The sequence below is a fragment of the Ochotona princeps genome, chromosome 26 (assembly GCF_030435755.1).
Source record: "Ochotona princeps isolate mOchPri1 chromosome 26, mOchPri1.hap1, whole genome shotgun sequence".
Classification (NCBI taxonomy): Eukaryota; Metazoa; Chordata; class Mammalia; order Lagomorpha; family Ochotonidae; genus Ochotona; species Ochotona princeps.
Window position 1 is genome coordinate 28802911 of NC_080857.1, and position 6000 is coordinate 28808910.

Consider the following 6000-nt stretch of genomic DNA (forward strand, 5'->3'; position numbering starts at 1 on the left):
ACGGTCTTGAATCTCCTCAAACCAACAGGAAATTAAAATTCATTGCACACCCCTGTATCAGGGCTCACACACCAGAATGAGCCAACGAGTCGATGATGAAATGTCAGGACTGACTGCTGAGGTTTTGGTTGGTTTACGATCACTCCCTGTCTGCCTTTTGTGTTTCTCATTTTCTTGTATACTTGTCCAAGTTTTATAACTCAGGCCTTGCTGTACCACAGACACTGAGCAGAGAACACTGCTGTCTCCTTCTGTCCTTCACTCCTCCCTTCATGTCTTCTTCTCTCAAGCTCCCCTGTCTTTCCTCCTTGTGATCAAACACATGCTTTTCAACATGCACTAAGCACCAAATACAGTGGTGCAATGGCTTCTCGACTTTGACCATGAGCCATACTGAGGATGCAATTTGCCATCAAAACCCAGTTAATTGTCTTTGCGTCTGTGAATCCCGCTTTTGCTCTCTTGCTCACCCCTCCCTCGCACATACACACATTTCACTCAGACAACTCTAATCTTCACTGGTGGGTTAGTCAGCCCAGGCTGCTATCTACCACTGACCAGGTGGATGAAGCGCAGGGATGTATTTTCTCATAGTTCTTGGGCTGGGAGGCCAAGGTCTAGAGCCTGCAGAGTAGGTTTCTGATAAGGGCTCTCCAGCTAGAAGACAGACGCCTTCCCACTGTGTCTTCATCCATGTGTGTGCGTGTGTGTGTGTGTACAGGCACAAAAGCCAGAAAGAGGTAGAGCTAGAGAGATGGAGCCCTCTGGATTTCTTCTTACAAGAACACGAATCCCATCAGGTGAGCCCCCACTTAACAATTTCATTTAATCGTAATTGTTTCCTCCTTTCAACAGAGCTACTCTGGGGCTTCAGGTTTCCATGTAAATTTGTGAAGGACACATGTGTACAGTTCATAATCAAAGAAACAGGAGAGAGAAGGAAGGCTTGGAGTTAGGTGCTGCAGGGTGGGTGGCTTAGAGGCCACGCTGAAACCATTACCTATGCACGGTTGTCTGTGGGACATCCATTGTGCGTCTCATTCTGATATGCACCTGCAGACTCCAAGGTCTGGCATCTGGGAGATAGCGTTAACACCGACCTCAAGGGCTGTTGGAGAGTTAGGTGAGTTAACATCTCCGGGGAGGGATAGAATGGTGTCTGGCATTATTTTTACTGCAAAAATGTATCATGACAAAATCTACTGTCACATCTAGTTATTAAATGCTTTGTATAATCAGCTATTGTGTCAATTGCCTAAGACAGGTTATTGAATTTGATCATTCTCTGAGTACTGTTGGGGTAGGATTACTGTGTTGAAGAACAAAAGCCTGGCATATAGCAGCTTAAATAACTTTCCCAACAGCAGACAGGTAATAAATGGGATTGAAAAGTGTTGCTTTTAGCCATAATCCTCCCAGATGCTTTTGTGTGACATTTCTATAAAATAGTCACATGGTACCAGAGCCAGACTTAAGAAGTTAGACTCTGTACTCGTGGCTCCTTCCCACTGTCACACCAGCGCTCTCTGGTTTGAACTATCTATATTTTTCTGCACAGAAAAGATGTCTTTCTCAATGTTTTCATTATGCCGCTTGCATACAGACAGGAATTCCACTAGCATACACATTTATATCCTTCCCTACCAGAGTTTTTGAAATATAAGGAGTAAAGATCAAATCACATGTATGCCTATCATCTAGACAAAGATGAACTACCCCTGGGGCTGGGGAAGAGGGGAGCTGTGTAAGTACTTTTTGCAAGGTCTAAATGCAAGGTTTGAGTCACTCCAGATCAGTCAGTGTTGTGCAATCTTGTGCAAGATGCTTTGTCAATGTGTTCTCTGGAGCCAGAGTCAACCAGAACAATCCCCTGAGTGTGAGCTCTGGAACTCTTGCTTGAACTCCCCCCACAAAGGATCAAGGAATCCCAAAGAAAAGCAGGGATCAGACGTACACGGACTCCAGTCCAGGCTCAGAAGACCCCACTTAAGTGACTACCAGCCCTATATGGTCCCAAATACCAAAGAGTTTCTTCCAAAAGTCACTTAAAAGTGTGTAGAAGGGGGGCATGGGGCCCAGTATGGAGCCCTGCTTGCAGGTCTGAGCATATTACTGCATCTGCTAACAGAGTGTTGTATAACAATGTGGGGGGCTGGTGCCCAGGGGTTCTAATCCAGCTGGTGTGAGTAGAGCTCACAGACTTTTTATTAAAGTTACCGGGGACATTGTAATGAAAACTCAGGGTTGAATCATTCCATCTACTTTGAGGGGCATTTAAAAAGCTCATGAAAATGCACAGTATAAAAAATTCAAATATTTTTGCATCCCAATAAGCTTACTTAGTCACTCCATTTTCCCACAAACTCTTGGAAGTAGCTCACATTATCTGAAGTCCTTTCGTCTTTTTGTGGGAAATTGAGATTAAGATACTGTAGGAATTGACTCCTAGTCAGCCGGTGGTTCAGACTAGAACCTGGATGTCCTGCATGTGTCCACACTCCACCCCACACACGTGAAGCTGAATACATGAGAACTTTCCACAGTCACACCTGCCGAATTCCCGTCTCATTTGAGGTAGCATGGCTGCTATAGTCCCTTAATAAGCTTTGACTCTTGAGAGCCAAAATCAGGAGTGAGCATGTCACCTAGCACTGAGATGCCCATGTGCCATATCGGAGAACCTGGGTTTGAAGAAGCTCCAGCTTCTTCTTCTTTTTGTTAAGATTGATTTTCTTTTTGTTGGAAAGTCAGATATACAGAGAGGAGGAGAGACGAAGAAGATCTTCTGTCCATTGATTCACTCCCCAAGTGGTTGCAATGGCTGGAGCTGTGCCGATCCAAAGCCAGAAGCCAGGAGCCTCTTCCGGGTCTCCCATGTGAGTGCAGGGTCCCAAGGCCTTGGGCCAGCCTCAACTGCCTTCCCAGGCCACTAGCAGGGAGCTGGGTGGGAAGCAGGATCACTGGGATTACAACCCATGCCCATATGGGATTCCGGGCACACACAAAGTGAGGACTTCAGCTGCTAGGTTACCATGCCAGGATTCCCAGCTCCAGCTTCTAACTCCAACTTCCTGGTTGTGCAGACCCTGGGAGGCAGTGGTGTTTGTTGAAGCACTTGGCTCTGCCCTGTGGGAGACCTGATTGAGTTCCCAGCTCTGGGCTTCAACAGGAATTTGGGAAGTAAACTACTGGACACTCTTGTCCCTCTCCTTCTCTCTCCTTTTTTTTTTTCTCTCTCTCCCTCTACCTAAAGTTTCTCAAATTAAAAAAAAAAAGTTTTTAAAACAGGCAAAAGTGTATTCACAAATAGCTTACTCTAAATTAAGACCCAATCTTTTTGAGCTAATTGGTATTAATCATTTCCTCCAGTTCAGTGGGTTAAGATGAAACCCAGGGAGCTTGTTCTTTTTTTAAAAAAATCATTGTGACTGTGAGGAAGTACAAGCGATGTGATGTCCAGTCCTGTTTCCCATGGAGTGGAAGCGGGCTGAGAGCAGGGAGGCGATGATAGCTGTGGATCTCATTCAGATACTGTAGCTTAACAGCGGGTTGGGATTCCTTCAAATAGTCCATTCCATAAAAAAAGGAAAGTACCAAAGTGATTTTCTCTAATGCTAACTCCAAGTTCCTGTTCCATTATTATTGTTAGAAATTCCAGGAAGAAAAACACTGAGTGAATTATATGTATAGATTCTTGGATTTTTGATTAGAGTTCTTACAGGCCAAATTACTTGGTGACTCAGAGAAGGTCAGAAAAATTCAGTCCTCCCTTTCTCTGGCTATAATATGGGCTCAGAGGCTAGGCTTTAAAGGCCAAGCCATTAACTCCAGCCTTGGCCAGGACTTCTGATGGGAGGTGGGCCAGTCAAAGAGACATACACATTCCCGAAGGAGAGGCTTGAGAATTGGAGTAACAGTTAGCGTGACTGCAGCTGAGATGAGTGGAGAGTTTCTGAATGGATAACTGACAACAAGATAGGTAAATCTACAAGACAGGAAGAAGCATCCCTGGGATAATGACGTCTCTGTGGTCCTCACCCACCCATCCCTGGGCCTAAAAGAGCAAGTAGGGAGAGCAGTTGTAGGAACCTGCTGAGAACTGTGCATGGAAGAGCTTTGGTCTGCAGGCCACTGTCAGCCCACCGCCCAGCAGGCAAAGACCAGGAGTGGGTGTATGCCCCAACCTCACTGTCCACTCTGCACAGACCTCCTGCCATTCTAACTAAAGCCAGCAGGCAACCAGAGGACAAGAGAGCCCAGCTGGTACAGTGCGCAGAGATCAGCCTTGAGGGGCCCAGACGCAAGTGGTGCAAAGAGTATTTCCCAAGAGGTGCATAGACCATCCCTCGGTCCTCCAAAAACAATGAAGTCCTCAGTGTGCACGAACATGTACTTGCCTCCAGCACGCCTGTGCCAAGAGGCAGAACTCTTCAGCGAAACCATGTGCAGTCTGTGTCTGCAGCTTTGGTGTGATGGAGTCCACCACATCAGGTCCAAATCCTGGGGCAAGACATCTCTGCACTGAACATGTATAGACTTATTCTCATCATTGTTGCTTCAACAATGCAAGATATCGAGGATTTACATGGTGCTCAGTATTCCAAGTAATCCAGAGATGATTTAAAGTGTGTGGAGGAAATGTGTCAGTTATTTGCAAATGTTACCCCATTTTATATGAGGGCACTTTCAAAAGTGTGTGCACAAGTGTCACCAAATCGGTGCAGTTTTTTCACATTACATTTTCCATGGACTTTTGGGATACCCCCTCCTGAGCGTAAATCCCCAGTGGTTTTGGTATCCAAATAAACTTCTCTTTCAATCCCATTTTCCCCACAACTGTTTTTGAAGACCTTCTGGTGTAAGGCAGTTGAGAGTCCATAGAATTTGGCATCTCCAGGTGGTCCTGGAGTCAGTCAGCAGAGGGTCAACAGCTGGACACAACATCACGTGACAACCTCTCCATATTCCAATTTCCCATCGTTGTTGTGGTTGGAATGAGAAGACCCGTGGCTATTATGTGGCAGGAACCAAGCAATCAAACAACTCAGCATCTGTAGACTCACAGGCTGACATCTGGCTGCCTCCACCCCAGCCAGTCAGCCCACTGTGACAAGTGGCCCCACTGGAGACTCCATGGTCAGTGGGCTGTTCACTGTGGATTTCCCCTCCCTTCCACTCCTTCTGGGGGAATGTCAGCCGAATGCAGGGAGCCTGCTCAAGTAAGGGCTGGCCGATTGCTTTGGAAACTCATCCTTCCACTGGAATTTCACAAAAACCACCTCCGCAAACACACAATGAGGGCACTTGATCTTCAAGTGAGGCTTTTCTTTAAGGGAAAAAATATCTACTTGTGCAAGGTCTTTTATTGCTGGTGTTTTTGTTCTTTTTAAGAGAGAAACAGAAAAGAAGGAGCCTCATTCTTAGTGGAAGCTGAAAGAAAATTATACCTGTGTTCCACTCGGTCCTGGATCAAGACTCTGTTGATGGCTATCGTTGCACAGGGAATAAACTTCAGAAGCTTTGGCCTCAGAGCTGGCCTCAGCTCCCCCTGCTGAAAGACACCTTCAGCTATCTGTCTTCCAGCCAACTGGCTGGCTTGGAAGGCGTTTTCTGGACCAATCCTTCTCTACTCCCACACAGAGTATCTTGGAGCTGTAGGCTGGCAGTTCCCAGAAGAGGGTGGTCTTGACCTCAGGGGACATTGAGTGATGCCTGCAGAGACTGCTGATTATGACCCTGAGGCCAGCAGAAGGTGCTGCTGACATCTAAGGTCCTGACAATATGACAATGCACAGGACAGTGTCCCGAGGCAGAGTTAGGTAGCCCCAAAGGTCAATAATGCTGAGACAGTGCCTGCCCACTCCCCATGCTGAAAGTCCACTTGTAACTACCAACACCTGCACTGGCCAATGCAGACCCTCGCTGCTCAGAGGGGAGTCTTACGTTCTGATCTCATTTGGAAGTTCAAGTTGAAAATTGTTCATTGACAATTTTCATGTT

General features: G+C 46.4%; 1 long non-coding RNA gene across 1 annotated transcript; it reads right to left on the bottom strand.

Moving 5' to 3' along the window:
* Nucleotides 1–1887: 1887 nt before the first annotated feature.
* Nucleotides 1888–5682, bottom strand: LOC131478046 (uncharacterized). Its single transcript, XR_009244278.1, has 3 exons — nt 5448–5682; nt 4394–4500; nt 1888–2401 (listed from the first exon to the last, which is right to left on the bottom strand). It is a non-coding gene; the product is annotated as an uncharacterized LOC131478046 (long non-coding RNA).
* Between the last annotated feature and the right edge of the window lie 318 nt (nt 5683–6000).